The 16,413-nt window shown below is 34.7% G+C and overlaps 2 long non-coding RNA genes across 2 annotated transcripts; both read right to left on the minus strand.

Annotated features, from left to right (window-relative positions):
* Positions 1-8,584: 8,584 nt before the first annotated feature.
* On the minus strand, positions 8,585-9,095 carry LOC144708683 (uncharacterized). The gene is made up of 2 exons (XR_013582832.1): positions 8,931-9,095; positions 8,585-8,824 (listed from the first exon to the last, which is right to left on the minus strand). It is a non-coding gene; the product is annotated as an uncharacterized LOC144708683 (long non-coding RNA).
* Positions 9,096-14,591: 5,496 nt separating this feature from the next.
* On the minus strand, positions 14,592-16,114 carry LOC144708565 (uncharacterized). The gene is made up of 2 exons (XR_013582808.1): positions 15,018-16,114; positions 14,592-14,899 (listed from the first exon to the last, which is right to left on the minus strand). It is a non-coding gene; the product is annotated as an uncharacterized LOC144708565 (long non-coding RNA).
* Between the last annotated feature and the right edge of the window lie 299 nt (positions 16,115-16,413).

A 16,413-nucleotide genomic window follows, 5' to 3' on the forward strand; every position in this document is an offset into this window, starting at 1 on the left:
AAAAAGGCAAGTTTTGGTGTATAATTAATGTCAAATAAATTTTAAGTCTCTTTGATCAAATATAATTTTTAGTTATAAAACTCAATCATGTCTAATGTTGACTAAGGTTATCTCTAGAGATACTTAGAGCTAAGTATAAATTAGAATGACATATAATAATGAGAATTAGTATATGTGTATACAGTGATTTATATGTATAGGGATGACGGGAGGAAGTGAGCAAGAGAGGGTGGGAGAGGGGGAATGGGGTTAGAAGTACAATACACATAAGATAATATATTTAAATATTAGTATGCTTATATTTTTATAGATATTAAAGGTAGTGAATGAGTAGGGTGATCAAACCTAATTTTGGTGTTTTGAGGAAGGGATATATTAAGATAGGTAGTGGAAAGATTCTTTTTCATTTTTAATTAATATATAAGTGGCAGAAGGTGTAGAGATATTACTAAAATAATATACCTAATAGGATATACCTTTAGGAAGATCAGTACGAAGTACAGTCCCTAATATGCAGGCCCTAATATACAGGTCTTTTTCCTTCGAGAGTACTTTCAATGAACATGTCCTACCTAATAAAGAAGATTGGTTAGGGATACTTGGTAAACGGATCTAGATCATATTGTTGTACTCTCGGTAGACTCCTGACTTCTTTGACTAGTCTGATTCTTCCTAGACCTTTGCCTTACTTCTCCATCGCTCATTGTGACCTTTAGTTTCTCCAAACACTAGATTTTTCCTCTTTCATGGACCCTAACCATCATTGTCATGATAATACTCCAGAAAAAAATAATGCAAACTCCAACGGCTTAAGAAAATAATAAATAAAAACAAACAGGGTAACATACTCTGGAAAATATAATTAATTAAAAAGGAGCTTAATTTTTTATTGGGTTTAATTAACATAAATAAAATCACAAAAACACACCATTAAAATATAAAATTCAATTTGGAGGAAAACCAAACTTCAACCAAATATTTAACTTTTTAGATGCTTTTATGGATCTGACTCTTACTCTATAATTTATCAGGAGTTATAAATTTAATGCATAATTTAGAACCTTCAACTTTCATTCAAAAATTATCATGAGTTATAATTTTTTCCCTAGTGCTCCTTTGTTGTTCAGGTTTTAGAATGAAGGTAGAAATCTCATTCATTATTTTCTATTTTTCAAGATAGATAAGAAAGTAACCTTAATATCATAGTAATACACACACACATAAATATATATATACATGGTAGGATCACTTTCTAAGTTTTAATAAATGGAAGTAATTTTATTGGCGGACCAAAAATAATAAATAATCATGAGTATAACAAACTAAATAAAATTTTGAGCATGGGAAGTTTTTAGAAATCCACGTCTTTTAATATTTTGTATGGAAACAATTGTAAATTTTCTCATGTTTTATAAAGTTGTATAGAAAATACATACCATCATCGTTAAATTGATAACTTCAAAGTTATTTATTTAATACACCCCACAGTATTCAAATAAACTAAATGTTATGAATTCATGAGTCATCTGGATTATTGAGATAAAAATTGTAGCACTTCATACAATCAATATTTTAAATCTAAAGTGTAATTTACTTCCACTTAGAATGTTCAATGGTGCATTGCTGCACAGAGATAAATATAATTCATTTTAATTAAATCCAGTGAGGGTAATAAACTCATACATGCATGGTAATCCTTGCTATTATTATCTTTTCCTGGTCCTGTGCTTCACTAAGAGTAAACCCAAGTTATGATGTGTCAATGGAGGGATCACCAATTCAGCTAAGTAATTGCACAATTTAATCGGTTACCATCACAAAGGACTTATGAATTAATTTCTATTTCATCCGATATTAATTAGCCTTTTTATAGGCTATCATATAAATATAAATGAAACTTGAATCATATGCATTGATATGATATTAGGATAATGGATACTAGAACTAGATTAATCCATCCGACTTCATTGCCTCAGGTATTTCTTCCTGATGCAATATCACATTAACAGGTTTGGTACCTAATATTGAATCCAATTTTATGGTATGGCTTCAATGATCTGTCTTGATCTAATGACATGTGCAGTGCTTGGAGTTTTTAGAAAATAACTTTTTCTCCTTTATTTATTATGTTACTTTTAGTAAAGGTTGTAACTTCTTGTTCCTGACAACCAGATATTAGAGCTCAAGTTCATGGGTTGGATTACCATTATCATCATGGTGTTGTGGGTTGATTCTGGTGGGACATAGCCATATTGTAACGTTTTTGTAGGTTGATGGTGTCATTACCATATTTAATAGTGTTTCCTTCAGTAAGGACATTATACTTAGTTTGAAGTGTATTAAGAAAAACTTTAGAACACTTGGTCATAGCTAAATATCTTTAGCAAAATTGAGAATCAGTGGTATGTACAAATTTTGATATTAATAACAACTCTTTATTCATTCAAATATTTGTGTAGCAATAAACCAAAAACCAGCAGAAAACATTATCATGTTCCATATGCAATGATATATACTTTACATTCCCGGAGGTATTTTTCATATTTACCACTATGTAATTTCCTTGAAAGGGTCTCTCCACATTTTATTTTATTTATTATACCCTCAAAATTTCAAGATTAGCTAATGGTCTGCAACAAAAATTAAAAATCATTTAATTTACCTCACAGTCATATTAAGCTTTATATGAAATTGGCTCATTTCTGGATCCCTATCCACTTGCATATTTCTAAACTTATATTCTTTTTCCATTTAATAAACATACAAGTACAATTAACTACGTCATTTAAGATTCTGACTTATATAAGTGTATTTATTATTCTGCTTATAAAAACAGATAAATTAATGGTATAATCCACAGGAGGAAATATTGAAAAGGTGAAACCTAAGATTATTTATATTATTTAGAGTCTCATACACTTTTCAAGAACCAAACCTATTTAAGTTAAAAATAACTAGTGAAAATTATTTCAAAATATTTGTAGGATTGATCATATTTAAACTGACTTATCTATTTTTAACACATTAGTATGAATCAATGTTATAGGAGTTTCAAGGAACAATAAATATTATTCCAACTTTTACTTTCCTGTCATTTTTTATTCAAAATATTATAAATATAACTATGGCAAGTGGAGTGAGTGGAATAGAGTTTTTTTGCCTTCATGGAAATATTTGCAGGAGAGTAGCAGAGTTAGTAGGTGCTAAGGTCAGTTTGGCGTGCATGAACTAGGAAGCAGCAGAGTTGATCGTGGCATGAAGGATGGTGAGACCATAAGCCCCGCTCCATGAGAAAAATGATGAATAATTAAGGCTAAAGAGAAAAACGACTTTACTAACCTTATTTCCATGGGAAAACTGGTGCTTTCTCTTTATGAGACTTGATCAGATAAACACTTCTTCAATACCTCTGTTCAAACTCCAGAACAGACCTTTGACAAGATTATTAATGGGAGAACTACACTTCTGGTCAAATTTTGGAATGAAATTTGAGAGTGTCTTTTTACATTGATTGGGGGTCTAATAATAGATACAATCCACACAGAGATAGAGAAATAAAGGTATAACTAACCTTAAAATTTTGGTCTGAAACTCTTTGTGGAACAACATTAATGATCAATATAGTCCACATATAGTCCACATATAAGCTCATATCTCCCAAAGATTCATCACATATTGCTAGTGTGGCATTGAAACCTCATATCTCCCAAAGATTATGCATATAAATATGAAAATAAGACATACTCAGTACCTTTGTATTACTGACTCATGGTATTGATTTTGATGTAAAGTACCAATCGTTTTCATGAAATTATGTGTTTTAAAAAATGTGCAAATCAGATTTTGATTTGTTAAAAAGGTATTTTTTCCTTCATTGAATCATATCATGCTATGTGTATCTTCACATTTGAAATATGAAGTTTCACTGACTGAAAAATAAACAGATCACTTTTCCCATTATGTCACGTGACAGATATGGTAGTCCACATTTATGGCAAAACAAGTTATCTCTTTTCTACTAACCATGCAAAATTTCATGCGATACATATAAATAAACAATGTACTGAAGACTGTATCATAATCATTGTCTGCAGCCAATAATTTCCTCACACCAATCATTCACAAACAATTGGCTGACAATAAGGATTGACCACAATCTGAACAAATCGGCTTGCAACCGCAGGCAGAGGAGAGGAAAGTAAAAAAAATGCATTTAAAACGCCTTAATTTACTAAATAACATGCAGGAAAATAAAACTAACTCATAAATTAAATTTATGTTGAATTAAATGTTCAGTTTTTCAGAAATACAAAAATAAGGAAAGATCAAAATATAATTTTAAAGACCTACTAAAATAATTTTAAATAAAAAACATATATTGATGATCATTTTAATCGAAATAAATAGTTAAAATAAATTAAACTATGCTAAAAACAGAATGATATTCACAATTATAAATTATTCCCCGATTTCTTATTCCTTTGCAATGTCCATTATATTGTCCATGGTTTGGGAATTTACCTTGAAGCAAAAGAAGGCATGTGCATGAAGTTTTAAAAACTAATGATGAAATATTTTATGTGTATATTCTCAATGAAAATATAGGCACTACCCCTTACAGGATATGTGGCACAACCCTTATATTTGGGAGGATCCGGTGTTCATGAGGACTAAAGCATGCGTCTCATCAAATTTTAGATGTATTCTTTCCGCAAGGTATGATTCTATCACCTCATAATTTTTTTCATTTCACTCGTTTAAGTGGTAGGCATCACACTTCTAGGAAGCAGTATTAGTTTCTTACTGTGGCAGCTTCTTAGTATATGGGTTCTCACTAGATTTATTTGCACCCAAAAATTGAAAATACACACTCTTCTCCTCTTGTAAGTGCACCTAACGTGAAGTGTATCATAGAAAAATGAGTGAGGATGCTCAAAAGAGATTTTTAGATGGTGTATAAGTCATCGAAAATAACACTTAGATAGTTTAGTATCAGGAAATAGACAAATCAGTGTAGTTCGTTGGAGGTGTAGTACATTGCACCCAAAAATTGTAAATACACACTCTTCTCCTCTTGTAAGTGCACATAACGTGAAGTGCATCAAAGAAAAATGAGGAAGGATGCTCAAAAGAGAGTTTTATATTGTAGATAAGTCATAGAAAATAACATTTAGATAGTTTACTATCAAGAAATAGACAAATCAGTGTAGTACGTTGAGAAATATGGGGATGGTTGATGATATAGTTGTGTGTCTGCCTAATCAAGGGATGTTAAAAATAATGATCAACACTTCCTTTAAAAATGAAATATTTTATGATTCAAATATTAAACCCTATTTTTATTCTGATTCTTATTCTTATTCTTCATAAATGCAATATTTTATAAAACATTGGAATTATTGATGAAATATAATGTTATCGTTGTCATTAACCATATCTAATTATATACCAAAGTAGATTAAGAATATGTACATGAAAAAGAAATAGAGAGATAAGAAGGAAATGATATCATGACAGACTAATATCCCAATGGAGGAGAAAAAATACATTGGGGTTAAATCATATAATAAGTAGTGATATAGAACAGGAATGGCATGGCTTCCTGTAGGAACAATAGCATGAATTGGTCACTAAAAAAGGAGTGAAAAGGATGAATACGTATAGGTTTTACTTATAATTTTTTTAGTTTGGTTTATGAGTGGTGATTCTATCATTTAGGATTTGAATAAATACATATCCCCTTTATATTTCTAATATTCAGTTGGTGGATATTTAAGAAACATAAGTACAGTTAATAAAAGAAGGTGGTGGTGAAGTAAAGGTTCATACGAGTCACTCATCACTCAAATCAATGATTCTACTACTTCAACCCTTGGATTTTGTTATGTTTGTGGGGCTACTCTACCAGATATTCTCTCCATTTGGAAACCACCCACACATTATATAAAATAATTGTATGTCGCATCTAAAATTGTTCAGGATTTTCTCTAAGAGCCAAACTTCTCTACACATAATCATATGTTAAGATTTAAATGGAATTACTAAGGTGGAGTTATTATATTACTCACATTCATTAAATCCCCACCCTCACTCTTTCGTTCATGAACCTCAATTCGTAACAAATGTCTTAATTCAAAAACTAAAAGAATTTCGAACCATAGGATAGCTCTTCTTTCTGTATGCATCATGTCCTTGTTTGAATTGTTACCTTAGCCTGTCAATGATTTTCTATTATTCAAAAGGTAAATTTATGCAAATGAAAAAAAAATAACAAAGGAAGAAAATAAGAAAGAGAGTCATATAGAATCTCTAGGTGGTATTTCCTGACGAGATTTCTCCTGGTTGATAGACTTTGTTTTGATAAAGTTTTTCAGCTTCACAAGCTTTTTTCATCTCCCTTAAAGTTTTGACTTGTCCCAAGGTTAGTATTCAAAACAACTTCACATTCTCATAATTTACTAACACTAAAAGGCCCATCCAATCAAGACTATATTTTGATAAGAAATAATTTCTCTTTAATTAAAAAGGAAAAGTTTTAGCTTGAAAAATCATGAATATTTTCAGGAATAAATTATTTTATATTTTATACATCCTGGAATTTTCAAAGCTTTATTAGTTTTTTTCTTTCCATTCATGGAGTTCAAGCATTCAAGTCTTCCCTGAATCATCTAATAAATGTTTTTACTCATTAAAGTGCAATTGGCTTATACTCCACCTCTACATCAAAATGACACGACTTACAGGAGATTAGTAGAAAATGTGAAATTCCTAGAGGAGTAATGTATGGAATTATCTATGCCCATAATCTTATTGTTAACAATATTTTCGAGCTTTCAAGTACATAGATAGAAATTTCTCTCTGGAATAAATTTATTCAGTCAAATTTTAATTCATTAAAAAACATTTTCGTCATAGTTTAAATGTAAAATTTTCAAGTTACTCTTATATTATGAGTAATACAATTTTTTCCTAAATTGTATACATGTATATCTTCCAATTTACTTATTTTTTAACATATTTACTATATTATTAATTAACTTAGTTTCATTGTTTCTCCTCTTATCAATTGAAAATTTTAATCAAATAATTTATTTTAAAATTTATTTATCATTTTTATTAATACCTGGTTCGTCTCTACTTATTCTAAATCGTAATATTTACCTCTTACTATTTTTAAGTCTTCCATTCTCAACATTAAAGTACACAGTTTATCCCCAATATTTTATTATTACATTAAAGAAACTTTGATAAACCATTCTCATATCAGAAAGTTAATAATGTCAAACTTGTGGAAATTATTAATCGGTGTAAAGGTCATTTTATGTATCAAATGCCTTTTCATTTCACTGTAACTTAGTTTATTAGCATAGAAAGTATTATGGCTATCTTCCTTTCCCTGCATGGATATCTTTGGCATGAAGAAATTCTCAGTATTTGTTTGACTAAGGAACACTAAACTTTATTCCGATTTTCTATTGTAGTTAGCAAGAAATTACTACGGAATATTATACTAGGACAATTTTTATGGTAGTAACATTTTATTTAATAAAATATAGCTAACTTCAAAAGAAATTCCAGAAATTGGTTCTAATTGGAAAACGCCTTGTGCTCTATCATATCTTCGTGTTATGAAACAATCCATATCATCCTTCGCCCAAATTATTTAAAAAGTTGCTACCATTATCTGGTATGATTACTAATTCCAGTCTATAAGCTTCTGTGCCACATTGGAAAAGGGTTAAATGATTATGCTACAGAGAAAATCTCTTCCAAACAAACCGACAAACCTAATTTTTACTGTGTATGCGTTGTCAAATCACATTGATGGCTTCTACATCATTAAAAATCTCCTTCCAAATCTTACCCGAAGCAACCTTCAAAAGTCTTAACCATGCCTCAGAGCAAGATCCTGATTGTGTGAAGTCTTTTAATTTGAGAAATTTACAAATGAAATCGTTTATTTAACCAGGCTAGCTCTCTTTGCGGATTTCAGTGTTCTGGTACGAGAGACAGCTCGTCTAAATATTGGTCATCCCAATATACGGAGGAAAAATAAGGTATGAATTTATTTATTTCGGGATAAAAACATAATGTATGGGCTGTTATCAACGACCACGGCCTATTCTGATAAAACCTAAGCGCAGCTGCTCGATCACAGACGCCATAGAAGTGGGCGAATGACTCACCTGCCAATCTGCACCCGGTTGAGACTCAAGAAAATCATCCGTTCTTACCATTACACATCTTTCTTCAGGTCCCAAACATAAGAATGATTTTTTTCATTCAAACTTCTAGACATCGAAGAACATTTCATCTGCAATTCAGATTTCCCAAGTGATATCAAAGAAATATTCGGTGATACTTCCATTTCCTAGAGGGGCACCTCTGAAATATTTTTTATGCAAATAGATGTAGTCTTGCATGATAGTACCGATGGAATCATTAATCGCGCCTCACAAGACGATGCTAAAGTCGGGGCGTCTCTTCGCATGAACATTACGCTTGAAGTAATTCTGATTTCTTTGTTCCGATACGGGATATCTCTCTTCTAGACTTTGACAATCAGGATATACAGGGCCAAAAAAAGGGTAATAAGCTGTCTTATTTGATGGCAAAAATACAATATACAAGTATCCTTCAGTGCCCAGGGCCTCTTCTGCTAGGGCCTAAGCGCAGCTGCTCGAGCACACATGCCATAGAGGTAGACGAATGACTCACCTGTTTATCTGTAGCTGTGTGGCGCTTGTCGCTCTGTGTGAATACGAAAAGGGATTCCTCTCCATTGCAAAGATTGCTTCTATTCATGGAAGCGCTGCGGAGCGATCTGGAATCAACGAATTGAATAAATAACAGCAGCGCTAAAGCCATCAAGATCCCCCACTTCCGCTCAAGGGGTTTTTCATTCTTCAAAAACATGCTAGAACTAGTACCCTCTTCCCGGACCCGTCCTCCGTCTCCTTTGGAAGTAGGAGCCGCAGTCTACTCGTCACGCCTGTTTGATGCTGGAAACCTTTGGCCGATAGTTAAGATCCTACAATAGGTCGCAACACGCCGTTCTTCACTATATCACGGAAAGCCCAATTTTTTTAACATGGGTTCTGTTCTATCTGACATGAGCTGATGCATAAAGTCTTATTTAGTACTCCCCAGGGGCCAATCTTGGGAAGAAAAATATTAAGAGAACATGCAGATGGGTACTCTTGAGGGGAAAAAGTAATATTATATAAGTTCAAATATTTTATTTGAGGACGGTGATTTTCTCCAAAGCCGATCGGTTAGATTTCCACCCGATGTTTCCTCGCTATTCACGTACAGGATTACATAGTTTTATGCATTTTATTGCAAACAGGAGCCGCCTGTAATGAACACCAGAAATACGAAATAAAACGTAGATACCAGCACGTCGCACGTTGGGCAATCGTTAGCTGGATGAGCCTGGCACGAAGTTGAAGTTCCAAGGAGCTTAGAGAGAAAGAAACTGCCCGCAAAAGTTTATTGCATTCGATGATCATAGGGCTGGCTATCCATGTGATGAATTTTATAAGTTGGCTTTCTGTTATTCCCCAGTTTTTAAAATCGTAAACAGTGTTTAAATTGTTTTTTCCCCCCCGACGGCCGCCGGACTTGTCCCCTGGCGCATTTCTAAAGGCAGAAAAACGAGTAAATTTACTTTCTTGTTTGTGAATCACTGATTGACTGGGAAATCCAGTGTTATGAAACTTCTCAGCTTGGATTATACCGGTCCATGCAATTATCTCCCTACATGAACAGCTTCAAATTCAGAAAGACTGGAGCCGCGTCTACTGTACGTCCCACAATGACTGTTATCAAGTTACTGTCAAACATTTAAAGGAACTAAAAGCCTTACACGGCCAAGGGAATCTTTAACCTGACATTTTTACTTCGTGTCATGAGGCGACCAAAAGGATATATGACAGCCTTATGTGCTGAATGTGGAGCCAGCGTAAGCTTGATCCTGTCTAACATTTAACCGTTTTGCGTGGAAACAGCGGCCATTGACGCACTATGGATCACTGAAAATCACTCAAAAGGGAACACAAAGTTAAGACACGACTGCTTTCTAAGATTGTAAGTGAAAAGGATTTGAAGGACTTTGTATCGAATAATAACCAAAATACATGGTGTCCGTTGTATCTGGCTCGATGTTCTGGCACATCATTTTTCTGTCAATTCCTATAGATTTTAGAATTCTGAGAAAGCGATGGAAATGTCTCTGGGGCAAGCGATGGAGTATGGTTGTATTCTTTGATCGTCAAAATGCACTCGAAAGAAAAAACAATACTAAATAACGATATTTACTCGTATAGTGAGATTCGGCAGACCAATCGTACGGAATTAACGAGCACTAGGGAATCATTAGATCAGACAAATATATCGCATCCAGTAGCCAGTTCATCGTCGTGTCCTTGATAAAACCTATCATCCATTTAGTCTTGGTATTTTTATTTGCAATGGATATAAAACATTGTGTTACCAACGGATGTGCATAAACTTAGAAATTAATTGTAGTTGTAAAAAACATTTACGGAATAAGATAAAAGTTTGAGCTAATGAAGATTCACTTTGTCAAAAATAGATGAATGTCGGGTCAGTAGGACACAGTCATTTATGGGTTTCTAAAGATGTGGGTCTCAAACTTGGTGAATAATATTAAATAGACTCATCGATAAATAGATCATAATTTTTCTTGTTTTTATTTAAACCAATACATGAACCTGATAATGCACATTATGATAAGAACGAACATTTATAATTTTGTGAGAGCGATCAAGAACTTTTCAATTGATAAACCTTGCGAAAAAAATCGTATTTTAAATATTTCTATATATTTCATAATAAATTAAAATTATCACTACTATCCCTTTTGCATCGAATTTTATATCCACTAAATTTATGTCACTTCATGGCACCGGATATCAAATTATAAGTGTAGGTTGGTAAATAAGGCCTTAAAAGTTCATTCCGTTTTGAGTTTAGTTCAACCCATATTGCTAAATGAGGCACAAACAGTAATATAATATTTTCCCCAAAAGTAGTTATATATCTTATATTGTTTTCTACATTATATGAATTTATAATTTTTTTCATTTTACATTAATTATAAATATAGTTTAACCCGCAGAATCTAGACTCTTCTATAGACTTCGAATGCCAATATTCATGTCTGGATGAATTTCCAGAGTAGGCTTTATAATCAATGTCTAAATTCAACAGAAAAAATGTTTTCAATCTTCCTTGTCAATACATGGCCGATACCTAATGATAATATTTCTCGAATAAAGAAAGTGTTTTGAATATGAAGGCAAGCGTTTAGTATTCATCATCTTCTAGTACATATGAATTAGCAATCTTTCGTGGTACGTGTTGTAAACTAAGAGGGAGTACACTCTTATATTCACTCGCACACCCATCTTACAGATCCACTTCTTGAAGCTCCACTCTGGCGTAGAACGTCATCCTTGCATGTCAGGTTATCTTCTTGAGTTTATAATTTTTTATATCCAATTATAGGTTGTGCATTTTTAAAGATAAGTAATAGAACTACCAAAGAAAGATTGAAGTAAAAGCAGCCTTCAACTTTCAACTAAAACATGCAAATTGCGAGCTTTCAAGTTTCAACATCGTAAAAAATGCAACAAACAAAGAAGATCGTAGGACCAAACGGAAGTTCACGTCCGGGTTCAGGAGGTCAAACGAAGCCCATTTTCTTTGGTGAGATGATGAGGCGGCCACCCATTTTCCTGAAACATCCTGTCAAGATCACAACTTTTATTATCGTGGGTCCACTGCAAAAGAGAAGTATATATAAATAATATATACGCGGGAAGAGAGAGGAAGAGTAACGGCATGAACTCGTCTTTAATTTCTCGTAAACTCTGTCAATCGATTGGTGTCCAGCGATTCTTACGGCTATCGTTTTGGAAAGTACTTATTACCGGAGTACATCTGTCTCTCTTGTCCACATTTAATAGGAAATACTATTAACGGTTGGCCCCTTCTGATAAAAAAGTCCACGGCAAAGGAGTAGACCCCTTAGTGGGCTCCAACTCCCTTTTTTGCACAACATACACCAAGATATGACAAAACAACGCCAGGTAAGCCTGCAAGGCTTGTGTAGTCTTCTGAAGAACATTAAAAACTCACTAACTTTCATAGGATGTCATGTTTGGATAAGCAAAAAGGGACATATAAGTTTGTACCCAAGCTCTTGGTCGAGATAAAAACATCTAGGGCTCAAGATGAGATACCAACAGATATATGTACTTCTAGCGAAAAGAGGTAGGAGTAACTTGAAGCTCATTTGACAGCTATTTAATTACTGGAAAGGAATAAGTTCGATATAATATTCAGTTGGGTCGGTACATTCCACTCTGTAGTCACAGTATTTTGTATCGTCCGATAGCAAATAAGCTTTCTTGATGCATATGTTCAACCAATTCACTAACAGATAAACATGGGAAATTGTACTTTTAATTCGGAATATATAAAAAAAACATTTCCAGAGAGATATTAAATTTTCTGTTGAATTATTTGAAACATTTTAAAGAAAAATATTCATTCAAGCATTTTTTAATCCGCATGAACCTATACATATTATTCATTCAAAATACGCTACTGAGCACAGGTAATGTATTTAATAAAACTAGTATAGATTTACCAACCTAGATGATGTGCAGAAAGAGAGGGAGATTCAACTTGCTTTCAACTTTTCTAGAATCCCAAAAAACATTGAAAAATGTATAATAGATTATACAATGTATATTTCTTCATTCTATTGAGAATAATAGGTGGTTAGAGATCAACGTTTTTGATGAATAATTTTTTCATCAATAAGTATTAATTTTCCCTTATTAATGGTGTGTATATCACAATGATATAGAATATTGTGATGGTTGTTGTAACATCGAGGCAAATAATTCAAGCTAAGAACTTAAGTGAGAAATCCTTTGTTAAGTTTTTAATACATCTCTCACCTATTGAGAATTCATGTCTAATGCTCATGGCATAGTATCAACTCCTGATTAGCCATAGAATCATATACAATAATGGATAATTTTATTCATGTAAAATTAATTTGAATTCGCTCCTGGATCAAAATAATTGAGAAATGTAGTTAACATTTAGCAGTAATGTAACCCCATTGATTTTAAAATTTTCAACCTTCAAATTTTCATGACATCAAGAGTAGTGAATGTTCTCATATTCAAAATTTGTATCAGTCATACTTGATTTCACTAGTAACAGGAAAATCTCAATGAATATTTCTTTAAGATTATAATATTTGATAGATATTTTGAATCTTTATATATTACTGACAAATGTCTTTCGAATTTCTAGGAAAAGTGTTTATTTTGGAGATGAACTAGAGAACATATTATTTTTCATGTTTTTAAAATCACATTTCTAGCATGAAACTCTAACATATTCATCATTCTACCGAGAATGATCTATATTCATAAAAATATATAGACTATGTATTAACTTCATCACTTTGAATCACAAATATTTTATCTTCTCACTGTTTGAACACTTGATATGGTCTTGAAATATTCCCATGACTAGGAATGATTTGAGCCAATTTAAAACATGTATAACAAGGTTTTAAAATTACATTGAGGAGTTAAGATATTTTTAAAATGCATTAGTTAACTGAATTGGGAATTTTAGGTAAAATTTCTCAGAATTATTTTCCACATCATAATTTTTAATGATTTGGAAAATATGAATACGGTAGATTAAAATTAGATATATATTAGATCAAAATACCATATGGGATATAATAATTCAAAATCCTATTATGAATGGATAACCTGGGTGTGGTTTTAACACATCCATTTTCTATGGAGCTATAGCACCATTAGGTGGTGTATTTTCCTTGATAAATCTCATAAAAATAGACAGTTCTGTTATCCTATATCTAATTTTTGATGAGTCATTCCTAACTCGATTCTTAGTGGGATAAATCATATCTTCACATTTATTTTTAATCAATATGCGTTATGATACTATTTTCTAATAGACTCGAGATCTATAAAATATCTTGGGATATTAGTTTTCATGATGAACTGCTTTAGCTCAATTTGTTTTGTTGTAGAGTGAATCCTTGTACCTATGGCCAAATTGAAAACACAAAAAGAATATCACAAATAATGGGAGTTATACTCTACCATATAACATAATACTGAATCTTTACCACAATGGTTCTCATCCCATCGTAATCAACTACCGTTAAATTAACCTTCAGCACCGGTTGATACCATTAAGTTCTACAAATAATATTCTAAGAATATAAGATATACAATGAGGATTCCTAATTGTGATGCGCCTATTATTTTTTTATCCCTAAAATGTGTAATCATCATTTTTAACAAATAATAAATGCTTCATTTTAATATTCATATGCTAATGATCCCTTTTTTGATCGTTTAGTCCTCCCAAAATTTAATATTTGATTTCCCTGATAATTTTTAACTTATATCCAAATGTGCTACATAATATGTATGTTCTGTCAAAAGATAAATAAAATTACTAATCAAATTATGCCTCTGTGTATACATTACTCCAACACAAGCAAAATTCTTACTTATAGCGTTCAACTTTTTAAAATTTAAAATTCTTATTACTTATTCAAAATTCCTACTTACTAATGATGTAGGACATCGTCAATGGTGTCGTCCGACGGATCATTTCACTACGTGACGCAGGCGCCGACTCGTGGTGGTTTATCGAACTTAAAACTCTGAAGCGGGCAACCGGAGACGGTGATGGTGACCGTGTGACCCTCGCCGGAGCGACGAAGGTGACTACGGCACCGAACGGAGTAATTCCGTAGGGGCTCGCACGTAACAAACGGGCCCGGCCGGTACCTAGAAAGACGCTGAACACGTAGTTTCTCGATAATTTTCACTCATCTAATCTAACCCGAGTGCGGAGGAGTGCAGTTGAAAATATACTGAAAGACGCAATATAACTGACGAGCAAGGGGAACGACGTACCTCGTCGATGGCGGCGTTCGTCGTTGATCTCTTCGTCGGTGCATGGGAGTCGGTGCGGGTCGCTAGGCGGAGGCGTGCCTGAGAAGGGCGGCGGAGCTCTAATGGCGGCAGGGCACAGGAACGTTGGTAAAGCTTGGAGGGGAAGAGTCGAGGATGAGAGTTGTTGGCGGAGGTGTCGACCGAAGGCGTGAAGACCAAAGGGGCTGGTGTCGTCTCAACTGGCGGCAGCTTGAAGGCAGGCGGCCGTCAGTCAGGAGAGGAACCAAGTGGTCTCCACAGGCCCAAGGTTGGCAAAAGACTCTTCGGCAGAGCTCGGCATGTTGGTGGGTTCAACGCGGTGGTCTTCGGTCGAGGGGTGATTCTAATCGCGGATCACAATCTACAGCAGCGTTTAATGAGCTGGAGTCTCACTGTGCACCACGGCTGACCGGATGTTGGTATGGTCATCATGTATCTCCGACCGGGGTAGAACTTCGGTCGTCTGCATGATGCATGAGGACGGAAGACCACTATGGCGTGACACTGGATCGAGGGCTGTCAAGCATCACCGGCGTGGGTCAGCGAGTCGTCGTGTGAGACCCGCGATCTAGGAACGCGAACTCTCGTGGGTCCCTTCGCGGTTTGCTCGACAACCCGCGTACCGTAGTCGCGTGGATCAGCAATGCGTCGTCTGAGTGGTGTGACGCAAGTACGATGGCGCTTTCAACCGGCGATGTGAGTCTGAACCGTCAAACAGGGCGGTGGTGAGTTTTCCGGAGGCAGGATCCGTCGTTATTACAGCGTTGATGCACACCTCTTCCTTGTGTTTGAAATCACGGGCTTCAACCGGGGACCATGATCGGTCAATCACGATAGAAGAAATGGAGGTCCGGTCAAACAAACTCTTGCTTGGTCGTCAGCGCCGACTCGATGATATACGTCGGGGTTGCACGACAGAAGTTCAATCGCTTCGGGGGAGGCGAACGCGCGCGAAATACCCATCAGTAAAACCGGTTCTGCAAGGCCTCGTGACGTTGTTACTGGGCAGATCGGTCAGCGGTGTGCATAGTCGCACACTAACGTTGCTGTTGTAAACAATCCTCCGTTGAGAGAGTGATGCAGCAGCGTCGATAGCCCGTGATGTTGCACAAAGGCGAGTGTTCCATGCGGCGTCCGGCTGGCAGACGGTCAGCGGTTCCACTTCTGAAGATCGTATGTTCACCGATGCGTCAGACGGGAGGGGGACCAACGGGATGATTTTGACCCTGTTGTCAGACCGACGGCGATGACCCGCGACACACTTGGTGACAATCGACAGCAACCAAATAGCAATGCCTGGCGCGAAGCGGAAGACGACCAGCGCAATCGAGTGATTTTCCGATGGCGCACAACGGTCCTTCTCAGAAGAAGGTGACAA

The sequence above is a fragment of the Wolffia australiana genome, chromosome 10 (genome assembly GCF_029677425.1).
Source record: "Wolffia australiana isolate 7733 chromosome 10, ASM2967742v1".
Taxonomy (NCBI): domain Eukaryota; kingdom Viridiplantae; phylum Streptophyta; class Magnoliopsida; order Alismatales; family Araceae; genus Wolffia; species Wolffia australiana.